Below are 14,903 nucleotides of genomic sequence, written 5' to 3'. Positions count from 1 at the left end.
AGAACAATATCCATATATACACACCAAATCCATATGCATCCAAACACCACCACCCATTCACAAGGGGGAGGGCAATTCAGATATGGAGCATAGTGGTCTGAATCCACTGGGATGGGGGCGGCACTGGATATTTGTGTAAAAACTATGTAGTTAGAGGAACAGCTAGACAGCAAAAGCAATATATAATTAGACAGCTTCAAAAAGGCAAACAAAATCATGGAGGATAAAAAAGGGTTGCCATTTGTCTGGAATTTCCCAGACATACCCGGAATACTTTATCCGAAAGCAGGGTCCAGGCAGAAATCGGCTAAATGTCTGGGAATATCCAGACTTATGGCAACCAATGTCAGCAGTGTTATTTTTGCCAATTTCCCTTAAAATTACAAACTAAAAAATGCCCAAATCCTTTATGATTTTGAAAGAAAAGCTCAACTACTTTTCTCTTTTCTGTCTGGATTTTCACTTTTTGAAATACAGCAATCCTAATAATAAAGACCATTAATGCCTACTAGCTGTGGTGGCTTTAGGCTATGTCCAGGATCAGAAGCCTACCAGTTTCTGCACATGAAGAAAACCCTCAAATCCTGCTTGAGATACTCTGTCCAAATGGCCAATATATCCGATTTCATACAAACATTTCAATTTGGATACTTTTGGAAATATTTCAGTTTTATTAGCTTTCATAAAATTGAAACCAAATAAAAACTTACTGGTTTACAGTACAGTTCTGAACTGGGTTTCTTAACTATAAGGAGACACTGTTCTATGGCAAATGTGGAGAGCCAGTGTGGTGTAGTGGTTAAGAGCGGTAGTCACGTAATCTGGGTAACCGGGTTCGCGTCTCCGCTCCTCCACATGCAGCTGCTGGGTGACCTTGGGCCAGTCACACTTCTTTGAAGTCTCTCAGCCTCACTCACCTCACAGAGGGTTTGTTGTGGGGGAGGAAGGGAAAGGAGATTGTTAGCCGCTTTGAGACTCCTGAAGGGGAGTGAAAGGCGGGATATCAAATCCAAACTCTTCTTCTTCTTCTTCAAATGGATGCCGGATTACTGTTACAGGAGAACATCTCCGATCCAGATTTGAAGGGACACAAGGACATAATAGCAGCCCCTCTGGATCAGGCCAAAGGCCCATCTACTCCAACATCATGTTCTCACAGTGGCCAACCAAATGCCTATGGGAAGCCCAGAAGCACAACTTGGTCCAACAGCACTCTCACACTTGTGTTCACAAGCAACAGGTATTCAGAAGCATATTGTGAATTCGGGGGAAACACTTTGGTTCCATCTTTTTACTGGTGCAGTGTTCGTTTGTATGGCTCAGTACAAATGTCACTACTCTAAGGAGTCACAAAGCGGCTAACATTCTCCTTTCCCTTCCTCCCCCACAACAAACACTCTGTGAGGTGAGTGGGGCTGAGAGACTTCAGAGAAGTGTGACTGGCCCAAGGTCACCCAGTAGCTGCATGTGGAGGAGCGGGGAAGCGAACCCGGTTCACCAGATTACGAGTCCACCACTCTTAACCACTACACCACACTGGCCGATTGAGAGGAACTCAGTTAATTCACAGATCCATATAAACCCCTAATAAGTCAATACTTGAGCATGTATGTTGCCTCCTCAAAATAGCATTGTGCTTGAGGCAATAATAAACCTCTGTGGTGTTTGTTCTTTGATGGTCTTTTTCTACACACAGGTTATCTCACTTGAGGTGCAAGTCATAGAGCAGGCATGTCCAACAGGTAGATGGTGATCTACAGGTAGATCCCTGGATGTCTGCGGTAGATCACTGGCGCCCCCCAACAAAGCTCAACAAGTTTGGGCCCCCTAAAAAAAGTTCAACATTTTTGCCCTGCACCCCAAAAAAGGGGTATATCACTGCCACTACTCTGTGAGTAGATCGCAGTCTCTTGGGAGTTGGCCACCCCTGTCATAGAGAAATGAACATACAAATGTGTACTTACACGATCAATTTTCAGTAAATCCAACTTTGATTAAAATTAAGTATATAACATTTTAGCCACTACATATGTGTGTGGAAGGAAAAGTGATCACTTGACAATAGCTACCTACCCCTTCCCTCCTCCCCCCTTAAGCATTGTGCCTCAAGTATTCATACATAAAACAGTCACCCAAATTCATCAATAGTATCAGTTTCACAGTTTGCTTAGCCTGCATGATTGAAAAGGATCTTAGCACACATGTGCTTTGTATTGTATTCCGCTTCAGTAAGAAAACACTACAATAGAAAAACTGGATGCTATGGAACAGGCAGCATTAAGATAACATTTTCTCTGAAATACTACAGCAAGCACAGCTAGCAGCAGCACCAATATATGCCAGGTTGTCTAAAAAAATGCCATTATAAGGACTTCCTTTTTTGTTGCTGGAGTTTGCTTGACAACGTTCTGAGATATAGTATTGTATGTCTTTCCCTAGGCGGTTATTATATCCTGATGGTGGGATATAAATAGCTGCAATTGCAACATTAGGTTTTTTCAATCAGAAAAGTTAGAGCCTTCTTTATTTATATGTATATAGGCTGTTTTTTCACCTGAAATTTTTCAAAGGGGCTAGACAACCATGAAAATTTGATCCACTAAAAACACAGAGAAGCAGAACAGAATAGCAGTAAAACCACTACTAAGGAGCCGGGAGGTGGGGGAAGGGGGGAGGGATACTTTAGGAATCATCTGATCATTTTAACAGACAGGTGGGCTCATAAAACCCTAAAAGGAGTGTCCCACTTCTCTTAAACCAACACCTGCTTCCTCCCCCACAATCCTTCAGCTTCAGCGGTGGAGATCTGCCCCTCCACAGGACTAACTATGAGAATCCAGAGAAATATGAGAAGAATAAGCATTTGGTCTGGCAAACAAGTAGGATGGCCACCTAAACCAGTGTTTCCCAACCTTTTTTGGGCAAAGGCACACTTGTTTCATGAAAAAAATCTCGAGGCACACCACCATTACAGCCCCGTGACGTCAGCGCGCAGCGTCACGCCGGGAGGGACGCACGAAAGTGTAAGTTTCAATTTTTTCCCCTCCCCCTTGCCTTCCTTCTGTGCCAACCGCCAAAAAGCCAAGACTTTAGGGCAGCAGGTCGACACGGAAGAAGCTCCTACCTAAGGACAGGTGCGACGGCCGTGTCCTCTTCTGCCACACTTGGCAGCCCTGCCTCACGGTCGTGACTCCCACCCTGATTTCTCCCCGCAGGTCAAGCGGCACAGGCAGCCCAATGTGTCCAGCCCAGACACAAGCCCCGCTTCCCCACTCTAGATCCTTAATGCGACCAAGTGCTCTGGACTCCCGAGCAGGGTGGGAAAGAGGACTCGCATCTGGTAGCCTCCGGGCTCCTTGCCTGCTCGAGGGATGGCATTGCAGGCAAGCTGCCGGCCGTCGCCATCGCCGCCCCCTCATGCGAGTGGACCTGCCCGGAGTGGTGGGCCGGGGGAGGCTCGCTCTCTGTGGGGATGTGGCCCGCACGCGCGGCCCCGCTTCCTCCTGCCCAGGGCTGAGCTCCTTACCCGTGATCTCGGTCTCGCGCACGCGGATCCCACTTATTCCGAAGCTCGCGCCACCAGCCGGGGCTCTCACACCGTGCCAGGGCGAGGCGGTGCGGCCCACTGACGTCATCGCGGCTCGCCGCTGCCCTCGACTTCCCTGTTCCCTCCCCTCCCTCGGGTCGCTGTGGTTACCGAGGACTGCAAGCTGCTCGGGCGAGCGTGGGGCATTAAGTGGGAGAAGGAAAATTAAAATTAAAACTCGCCTGAAGGCCGCCTCTCTGGATATGAAGCTATCTTTCGAATTTTTTAATTTTCCCCGCGGCACACCAGACAACATCTCGCGGCACACTAGTGTGCCGCGGAACAGTGGTTGGGAAACACTGACCTAAACAACGCTCCCACAGAAAGAAAAGAAAGATGCATCATTAAAAACGGATGACAAAAAGCGAGCATAGATTGCATGTGCTAATTTATATGTACAGATGTACTGTAATTTAAATAGAAATAAAATACATCTTAGAGTAGAGGGAAGGTCTGTGACCAGGGTGCCTGCTCGCTCTGGGCATTTGTTTCAGCTAAGGCTTGGTCTACATGCACAGCAAAATGACCAGGCAGAATTCTGAGGCAGTGAACCCTATGGCTTGTGAGTAGACTTGTGAGTTGTAGAAAGCAGTAGACTTTAATACAACAAGTATGGGATATCATTTTGAATATTCCCCCATGTTTTGAAAAAAACTCATTTTAAGTTAAAAAAAAAAATCAAGCAAACTTGGCCATGAGGTGGAAACACTCCTTGCTGTGCAGGCTTTCTAATTGCAAGTTTATTATTTTTAAAAACAGGGAATATTCAGAAATGTCACCCACCCGAACTGTCACCTTCCCAAACCCCTCTCCCACTGAGCTTTCATCAACTGGTTTGGTTTCTGTGACAGAAAGTTGTAAGCTTGTGCTTCAAAGTGCAGTGTGGGAATAATCAATGTGGTTGTCTCCAGATGTTGTTTGACTACAGCTCCCATCATCCCTGACCACTGGCCATGCTGGCTGGGGATGATGGGAGTTGTAATCCAGTAACACTCAGACCGCAAAGGGGGTGACCTGGGGAAAGTACCAAGGTCCAGACAGAGAAGCCTGATGTGCTACTATCAGCCTCCCTGACCTGTGGTTCTAGACCTTGGCTTACAGTGTCAAACTAAGACTAGGAGACTCAAATCTCCACTCAGTCACATCAGTGACCTGGGGCCAGTCACTATCTCAGCATAACTGACCTTAGGGTTCCTGCGAAGATACAAATGGCAGTGGAAGCATGTATACCACTTGGAGGCTCCTTATTCGAAGAAATAGATGTGTTATGTACTGAGCTGAATAGGATCCAAAATGCAGCAGTCTGATTCGTCCTAGAACAATAGGATTCAGAATGCAGCAGTCTGATTGGACCTAGAGCAATGCAGCGGTATGATTGGTCCACAGGCGCCACCCAATCCAGCTCCAGGTGGAAGTGAATCCACAACCTGATTGGCCTACAGGAGAATCCCGGAATTAGCCAATCATGTGCAGCCCACTGTGTAAATAATGTATATAAAGCAGATATTGTGGGGGAACTTCCATTCCTTATCACCACTATGAGCTGAATAAAGAGCATGAAATCCACTCTCGACTCCGAGTATATTTCAAGATGCAATAAATAATAGTAGTAATAATTCTAGAACTTCTTTGCTCACTTTCTATGTGACTGCAGGTTATATTTGCAGCAACATCACCTGCAGAAAGGGAGCAAGTGAGCCAGACACAGGTTTACCACTTCAGTAAGGGCTAAGCCTTCAGAGGCCAGAACTCCTGCAGTGAAACTGGGGGCTAATCGGCTATTTTAAGGCCACTCCAGAAGCTAATAATGTAGTGATCAGCATAAATGTACAAAAGGTCCCAGCTTCAGAAACAAATCTTCGACTCCCAAGTGCAATGAAGTTAATTAGTTATCACAGTGAGCTTCAGGAATTTGTATTATTGAAATATCTGAAAGACATTAACAACGGTATTTATTACAGGGGAATATGGCCTTCTGTTACCCTGCTAATTCCTGGCACAACTCTACATGGTTGAAAAGATTATTAGATTAGATGACTAAGATACTATACTACAACCAAGACAGGATTTTCCGTCATGGAAAGACTTTCCGCCCACAGTATTGATGTTCTACCTAGATGCATTTGCCTGAAAGAGAATGTAATCTACATGGCAAGAATTATTAAATTAGGATACTCTTTCCATTTTCTTAACAATTATAAAATACTGTAATAACACCTTCAAAAAGCAGAGAATGATTTTAGTTAAGTATTTAAAATTTGAAAAGAGCTGGATAAAGCATTTTATTCGAGATCCACAAAGCCCTTTAATGTGTACAAAATATTGTATCTGTTGGTTCAAGGAACACCAACAGAGATTTAAAATGGCAAAATACGCAGCAAAGTAAAGTGTGGAAATATACGCTATTAGATCTTCCAAAATTTCCCATTGCCCCTTGCATAGGAAAAATCACACACACTTTGGTATATTAAAGATTGGTTTACTTAAAAATTATTTGAAGATCCGATCCATATGCATCAGAAAATTGCTCAGCCAGTGAAACCTGGCTTAGTTACAAAGTGGTGAATGTTCCTAAATTATTGGTATAGCAACACGAGAATGGCTTGTGAGAGCCATGCAGCTAAGCTGGAGCAACCAACTTACACCTCTGCTGAGCTGCTCAGGTAGACTGGGGTAGAACAAAGCCTTGATTACCTAGTTCCTCCCAAGATGAGGGGAACTGGACATAGCTAAGCCTGACAGGACAGTTTACTTTATGGTATTAACTCCTTCTTGCCTTAATTAGACTTTAGCAACTTGGTTATAGGACGCTTACCCTATAAGCATTTTGTGTACCACTCATTACTCTGAAAAACACTTGTAACATTCACTTGCCCATTCGCTAGACTGGGCTGCAACAAGAGCCATTGTGCAGCAAATGGTTAGAGTGTTGGACTAGGGCCTGGGAGACTGGGTTTAAAATCCAAACTTGACTGTGAGGCTCATTGGGTGTCCTTGGGCCAGTCACTGCCTCTCAGCCTAACCAACCCCACAGCCCTGTTGGAGGGATTAAATGAGGAGGGGGAGAAAGACATACCGTACGTCACCTTGAACTCCTTGGATGAAAACCTGGGATAAATGCAATAAATAAATAAAATAATTACTGATCTGGTAACACTACATGTGAATGGGCTGATCACACATGTCAAATGTATTTTCACGTGCTGGGCATCGATAGCGCAGCTGGAAATTTTTAGATCGTGGGCTTAATGGTCTGCTGTTTTACTGGCACTTACATGAAAAAGCTACAGAGAGATGACACGTGAACAACTTTTGCCACATTAAGGGGAACTTGGTTTAAAGGTCCACACATTTCTGATCATTCATTCATAAAATACCTTAGGGGAATGCAGCACTCCCTCCTTTGGTTCCCTTATCTCTAAATGTTGCACACTTTGCTGTAACATGGGAGACTGTTCTCTTCACAAAAGGATGAGTCTTCAAATTCTATTCTGCAATCCCCTGCTAGCAGAGACAAGGAGAACCACAGAAATAGTGCACTCAGCTCTCTTGGGGATGCAGGACCTCATGTTACTCTCCCTCTCTCTCTCTCTTGACCTACTTTGGGAAACAACAGTAGCGGCATTGACAGGCTGTGATCAAGAAACTGCCATAGGGAGTGCACAGAGGGATCATAGTGGGGAAGTAGATGTAACAGATACAAAAGGGACGGGTAGGGTGGAAACATCTGTGGTTCATAATAGAGCATGAAGCTTCTAGCAAGAAAACGTGTCTATAAATGTAAAGCTATTAGGAAAATTACAGGCTAACATTTCTAAACAGAGTGATTTTGGTGAAGAACACATTTGGCAGCAAAATTAAAGGATTCCAGAAGCAGTGATAAAAGAAAAAAAAAAGCTTGAGATAAAGGGAAAGGATGCTAATGACAGGGGAAAGAAAGAGTGTGCAAAAGCAATTCAAAGTGGTTTGCACGTTCAAGTAGAAATTACACATTGAACACATCTAATAATGTGAGCTGAAGGGCAGCGAGCCAAAATTTGAATTTATTTTTAAAGGACTGAATTACTCAGCAGTTCATATATAATTGTACTGATGTCAGCACATCTGAAAAATTTCCAATGTGTGCTGTGGCTTCTTTTCGGTTGAAAAAGTCTTTCACACTTGTGCTACAGCCTTAAAAGTAGTTGAATGCCACTCCTCAAAATTACTTGCCTTGTTACAGAAATTGCTTATCAGTCTTGTCTGTAATTGCACTCCCTCAAAGAAAAAGATTGTACTAGTATTGAAAATTCTCGATCAATTCTTTATCAAAACCACTTAACAGTGTACCCACACTTTAATCTGAACCGCAACTCTATAGGACTCAGACCCAGAACCCATTTCCAATACTGGGGCTCACACTGGGACAGTGTAGGCACTCTGAGCACACACAAAGGACATTCTAAGCCAGACTGTTATTTGGCACAGCAGTAGGTTATTTTAGCAGCATCACCGAAGCAACCTGTGATATTAGTGGGAGTCCTCAGAATCTGTTATAACCAAGTACACATATAGAATCCAGTGCTTCCACGTCAGGTACACTTGCCTCCAGGCTATGATTTATTGATTTATATATTACATTTATATCCCACCTTGCCTCCAAGAAGCTCGAGGTAGTGTACATAGTTCTCCTCCTCATTTTATCCTCACACAACCCTGTGAAGTAAGTTAGGCTGAGAGTGAGTGACTGGCCCAAGATCCTACAGTGAGCTTCATGGCTGATTACGGATTTCAACTCTGGCCTCCCAGGTCCTAGCTCAACACTCCCAACTACTGCACTGCAAGTGTGACCTCTGGTAGTTCTTATTTTCCAGACTAAGTGGTGCTTGACCCTTATATCATTCTGCTGTACTAAAGCCTACCTCTTGGATCCTGAAGAGTCACCAATATTCTTTATCCTACCCTTTTCCCAAAGAGCTCAGGACAGTGTACATTCTTCTTTCCCACCACCACCAGTTTTAATTCTTTCAACAATCCTGCAAGAATGAATCCACCAAGAGATAAGCTCACTTCAGAAGCGACCTACCACAAGTTCTAAGAACAGGTGGAGGGAGGAGCAGGGTCGTGCCTGATGGACATCCTGTTGGCTCCATCCACAGACCTCTTTATTTGTTGGGTGGGGGGGACCCACCTGCATTTGGTTGAATGCATATAGACTCCCCCATAGGACTGGGAACCCAACAGAAGCAGGCACTCTCACTACTACATGTATCCCTGGAATTCATGGGATAACATCTGAAGGGGACTATAGTGACCGGCTCAGTGTCACCAGTAAGTTTAATGAATGGGGCTTCAAAGCTGGGTTACCCTCAGCAGAGTCTGGCACTCTATCCTTACCACCATATTTGTCAGTTCATCTCTCAAGCATCTGTACTATAAACTTATATTTAGTTTAGGGTGTTTCCAAAGTGGTGTTTATTCTGGGTTTGGTGCACTCCCCCCCCCCGCCCCAGTGTCCACATCACTGGCATCAAAATTAAGTATATTTAAAAAGAATATTGACAACTACCTGTTTGCAATATCTGAATGACCCATTTGCAATATTAAGCACCCATGGTGCCATCAAATATGACATCCTTAAGAGCCTGCAATTCTAGTCACAGATACTTGGGAATAAGTTTGATTGAATTCAATGAGAGTTCCAAACAGCCTTGTGCTACAGTTAGGTAAAGTGCTGAAAAAATTCTGTCACATATCTTTACTGCCTCCCCTATTCCCTCTTCCCGCACAGAATTACAAGTATCAGAGTCTTCTGGGAAGAGGGAATGGATGTGGAACTAGTTTAAGTTTATTGTATAAATATGCCCTTGGAATTAATTGGAACAGCTCAAGTTAAAACCTGAAACAGCTTGTGACACAAAATGTAGCATTCAGGTATATACCACCTTTTTGTTAAACAAGTTTATTGCTTTATTATAGTTACTGCCCAATATACAAAGCTATTAAGTAGGCAAATTACCGGTAATTCTGAAAAACTGACATTGACAGTGGAATAGATTTATTTGGCCTGCACTTATGGCTAGTAATAGTAACTATATCTGGTTAAAGTTTCCTAGGTTGCCCTTCATCACACAAGTTGTTTAAATATTGCAGAGACTTAATGCATCCATAAATCCTTCTTATGTCTTACTGACAGAATCTTCCTCTTTCTATTTAATTTTAGAAACACGTATAAGGTCAGAATTCCTCACAGTAGGAAACAATGTGGCAATTTTCAGCAGTAGTAAACAGGCATAATATTGTAATAAGGAGAGTCACTATTGTCCAACCGGATCAATAAGGATCAAAAGTGAACTAATGCTCAAATAGAGTGATGAGCAATTACGTAACTCAGAGAGACACTCAAAAACAGAACATGCAAAGCTCACACAGAAGGCCAGTTTACTAAATACGCATTGCAAATATACAGTATCATAAGATAAGGGAAGTTTCCTTGCCCCTCCACCAAAAAAGTTTTTCCAGAGAAGCTGGAGAGGCCCTCCTGAACATTGTGGCATAGACTCTGTGGGCAGAGGTCCTCCCAGTTTGCAAGTGATTCCTTCTTCCCCAGCAGCTCTGCACAGATCTTATCCCACGTTGCTCAGGCTCCCTGACCCCTAGAGCCCACAAGGCAGCAGTGGGAAGGAAGGAATGGGAAAAAATTTCCTCCCATGAATTTCCTTTAGTTAATTTACCTTAGGATCCAAGCCACTGAATTATATTCTAGAGCTGGAAAGCATCTGGAAAAGAGGAACTAAAACGATCAAGGGGCTGGAGCAACCCCCTATTTGGAAAGGCTGTAACTTTTGAGGCATTTTAGCTTAAAACAAAAAAGTTATTGGCATGATTGTGCTGTGAAAGATTATGTATGTTGTGCAGAAGGTTGATGGCTTTCTCCCTCTATCAAAATACTAGGATCATCAAATGAAGCTAAATGTTGCAAGATGTAGGACAGACAAAAGTATTTCTTTACACTGTGTATAGTTTAACTATGAAATTCCCTTCCACATGTTGCGGTAATGGGCACCAACTAAGACAGCTTTTAAAAGTGTTTAGGCAGCTTTATCCTCCACAAATTTATCAATGAAAGGTGGTTCACTTATTTCAAGCCATTATCAGCATGTGCCTAAGTCTTTGGATGATCATAACCTACATGCATATTCAGGCAGAGATCCCAAGGCAAGTTATTTGCTGCTAAGTTATCAACAATATCTTACTGAGGATGGTAAAACAAGGGAAATTTAGGCCAGATATACAAGGATGAAATCTTAATCCTATATAAATAATCAATAAGACTGTTATAGACGTCATGCAGCTATAGATAACACAAATCATTTCCTGTTTTCTATTCCATATTTCTTTTCTCTTATCCTTGCCTATTTAGCTAAATCGTTGGCTTAAGTTTCACAACAGAATGAGACATTGGTGTAATATGATAAATGCTGGCCTCCATCTCCCTTTAGCCCCAGTCAGCATGACCAATCGTCAGACATGGAAGCTGCAGTTCAGAAACATCTGGAGGGCCATAGGCACCCCAGCTAAGCTCTAAACACACTCCTTTCAGTTCATCGCTGCAAGTTCTAAGTGAAATACTGATTACAGGTTGTTCTGAACAGATTATATATAAACACACAAGCACAGCATAATACATAAAGCAATACGATCAAAGGTGAGCTACCTAGCCTATTAGGCTGACACTTTAATTACCATATATGGATGCAATTGCCAGTGATCACACTTGTTATCAAGAACAGCCAAGTACCCAAGGGAATAGATATTTTCTGAACTCTTGCAAACACATGCATCTGCTACTTCTCTTGCATATATATTCATACTTTATTGCTTTAATTGGTCCTTCCTTTAGCATAGATGAAGTAAACTAACCTTCTACATCAAATACTAATACTATACTGCTGAATGCAGGAAGTGCTAGTTTAACATATATATGAAGCTGTTGGGAACATTAGAGATTTTTGACATATTGAGTGGTATATAAATGCTTTAAAATAATTAAGCAAACAGGCAGTTATTTGGAGATTCTGAGCAAGCTGTCATCTGTAAGCTGATGACAACTAATTTTATTTTTCTGTACTGAGTTAGGTGAGACTCAGAAGGTCTTGGACCAGCGCTTAGAGACTGACGCTCATCCAGACCACAGCAGCAACTTGAAAATGAATTCTCATAAGACAGAAGCCCTGTGGGCAGGTAGTTCCTAGGTCTGAAGCAACAGGTGCATAGGCTTGATGTGCTCTTAGAGCCATTGTTGTCATTAGAGGCTCAAGTGGTCTCCAGGGAAAGGACTGCCTTTTACTGTTGCTGGCTGGTTTTCCAGCCATGGCCATTCTGAAGAGGTAGAACCTTACCACAGTGATCCACAAACTGGTAACCTCAAGACTGGACTACTGTAATTTAGTCTGTGCGGGATTGCTCTTGACTTTGGTTTGGAAGTTGCAGCAAAGCTTCTCTCTGGAGTGACTTACTGCGAATGTATAACACCAATTCTGAAAGAACTGTACTGGGTGCCTATGTGCTAAGAAACCTGCTTTCAAATACTTGCATTGACTTACAACCCCCGATATAATTTGGGTCCTGGGTACCTGAGAGAATGCCTTCTTATGCTAACCACAAAAGCTCCCAGGTGCTGCTACATGAGGGCAGTAGACCTAGCTTCAGAATCCAGCTAGTAGAGGATGCCAGTCCAACCTCTCCCCTAAATCTCCCCATTTTGACAGGTGGGAATACAGGCGACAGCAGCTTCTGCACACTGTAGTGCTCTTCACCAGTGAGACTTCCCCACTGGCAACCAAATTCCCCAGCCAGTGGAGTTGGCAGATCTGGATAAAGAGACATGCATGCCTCATCCACACCCCCTCCAGCACAATGGGTCAGAAGTTATTGTTCTGCAACACAAGAAAATGGACCCCTGAGTGCCAGCTGCAGTAACAGCTCATGAGTGAACTATTTCCTTCCTGGCCATGGGTGTGGCCGGGATTTTTGTTAGTGGGGCAGGCCCTTTGTTAGGGGGGACAGGCCCATAGTTAGCTATGTATTTTTATTGATTGGGGGGGGCAGCTGCCCCCCTTGGCTACACCCATGTTCCTGGCTCAAACAAACTTGTTCTATTTTTCTATATTTTCCCCACCATCAACTTCCATGCCTCCCTAGGAACATCTTCCTTCTGGTTTTGAGAACCAATGCTATCAATTCTCACAATGTGTTGTCAGTCAGCATTCAGAAAGTTAGTTTAGTGTGTTCCTGAACCATATTAGATACGTACTTAAAATTGTTCAGAAAACCATAAGGATATTTGAGAATTTCCAGAATGCTTGTGTATTGGTTCTCCCCAGTCTACGGCACTGCATTAATTTTTCATACTCGTCCATTCCTATCTTATACAATAAGCATCAAGATAGATCCTGAGGTTAAGCAGCGCTCATTTCCTCTCCAAGGATCAAACACTGCAGGAAAAGAAAAGTAACATTGCTGCACCTGAAAGTCTGGAAATATCCCAATTCTTCCATATGATCTCAGACACACTTTTGATCTTTGAAAGGATCAAGGAAGGGGGGTAGGGAATTGCTTTAATTCACTGCTGTAGGTAGATTTTATACAGGGGGGAGGGGAATCTGGGTGTGGCCAGTCATGGATGAAAAACAAATTGCCAAGAGCTCTCTCTCAAATGCATCCATCTTATACCCCTGAGGACAACTGGGCCACAAACACGCTGCCTTCATCTTGTTTCCAAAGAAGTAAAAGCAGCTCCAGCAGCACTGAGGAGAAGCAGACTGGAGAAGCAGCAATTACGCAGCAAATTGCATTGCAGCTCTGCCTTCATGTAGTAACGGGGACCAACAGCAAACTATTCAGGAAATAATGAAGGGCCATATACTGACGGTGTTACCTTTTCCCCTCAGGAGGTTAAAGTTTGGTTTTAGACTGGCACTTCACAAACACCCAGCCACCCCAACTGCGCTCTTGTAATATTTCTGCCTGCGAAGAATGAGAGGCGGAGAAAGGAAACCCATTTTCTTTTATCCTATTCTGCCTGTGTAAAGACACAACACAATCCCAGCCTTCTCTTGCTCTTCAGTTACAAGCAGAATATAAAGTTCCACTCGGTTTCGTACATGACCACCTCCCTTGGTAGGAGGGGACAGTTGTTAAAGGGCGAGAGGAGAGCTGCTTTGTAAGTCAAAATGTTGCCATCCTTCCTCACACGCCTTAGGCAACACTCCCTACTAGGCCTGCTTACTAGACACGGGGGTTGTGCCAATTTGCAAATGGGGGGAAAAAAACAACTGAGCTGACAAAGCCCACAAAAGTTTCCACACTCCTAGAGAACATAAACCCGGCATTTCTGAGCAGCCGCCCTGTAGTTCTAAGAAAGGAAGGATGCAAAGCCCTTGGGAGAGACCGGGGGGGGGGCAGGGGAGAGGTACCTGTGAGACACCCGAGGTTCTGCGCTGCTTCCTTTGCCCGCTGCTGCAACGCGCAGTCGGATTTAGCTGCAGCTCCGATTCCAGGCGAGGTTCCTCTAAGCGCCGCAAAGTAGAGAGAACACCTGCAACCGGCCGGCAGTCGCCGCACTTGCTGATTGGCAGCTGTAGCAGTCCATCGCCTTGCGTCCCCGGAGATGGGAGGCGGGCTTGGATCAGTAGAACGCGCTCTCGGCAAAAGGAACTGGGAGGGGATCTGTTGGCTTTGTCGTTATGGGATCAAATTCCAGAGATTATCAGTGTGCTTAAAAAAAAAAAAAAAGAGTGAGAGAGAGATAAATTGATTATCGCAGCGTTCTGAAGAACTGGCTACTGAGTGTTTGGTTGGCGATTTTGCACAGGTTCCCCCCCCCCCCGCCCTGCGCTGCAATCCATGCGATTTAAGATGCTAAACAGTGCAATCCCATGCACGTTTACTCAGTGGGATTTACTCTCTAAGAGACGCGGTATTTTTATAGTATTGCAGCCCAGGGCTACAGTTCCTTTTGTACACTTGCCTGGAAGTGGAATTACTCATGAGCCAACATAGATAAGATCCTGCTGCACCACTGATTGCTTCAGTTTTGTTAAATTTATGATGCCTGAAATAAGATTTTTATATACTGTAATATTTACTATATTTTGTTATTTGTCACACAAAATAAATAGCACTCATGATCCAGAGCATATTTTCCCACCCAAATCTTTAAACTTGAAACACACCTAAAAAGATTCTAGGTTTTCCTGCACCTTATGTTTTTATCTAGTTGTGAATTATGATACCCAGGTCCAATGAAAAAATAAACTATTGAAATACTAAGCAT

The 14,903-nt window shown here is 43.6% G+C and overlaps 1 protein-coding gene across 2 annotated transcripts in view; it reads right to left on the bottom strand.

Annotated features, from left to right (window-relative positions):
* The window catches only part of PLS1 (plastin 1), a 51,315-nt gene extending 36,949 nt beyond the window's left edge, over positions 1-14,366 (bottom strand). For both annotated transcript variants that reach the window (XR_014526317.1, XM_083503668.1), the window contains exon 1: positions 14,044-14,366. The gene's annotated coding sequence lies outside the window, so the exon portion shown is untranslated. The remainder of the gene's footprint in view (positions 1-14,043) is intronic.
* Between the last annotated feature and the right edge of the window lie 537 nt (positions 14,367-14,903).

The sequence above is a fragment of the Podarcis liolepis genome (assembly GCF_965112155.1).
Source record: "Podarcis liolepis genome assembly, chromosome: 5".
NCBI lineage: Eukaryota > Metazoa > Chordata > Lepidosauria > Squamata > Lacertidae > Podarcis > Podarcis liolepis.
This window is presented reverse-complemented; position numbering and strand designations above follow the sequence as displayed.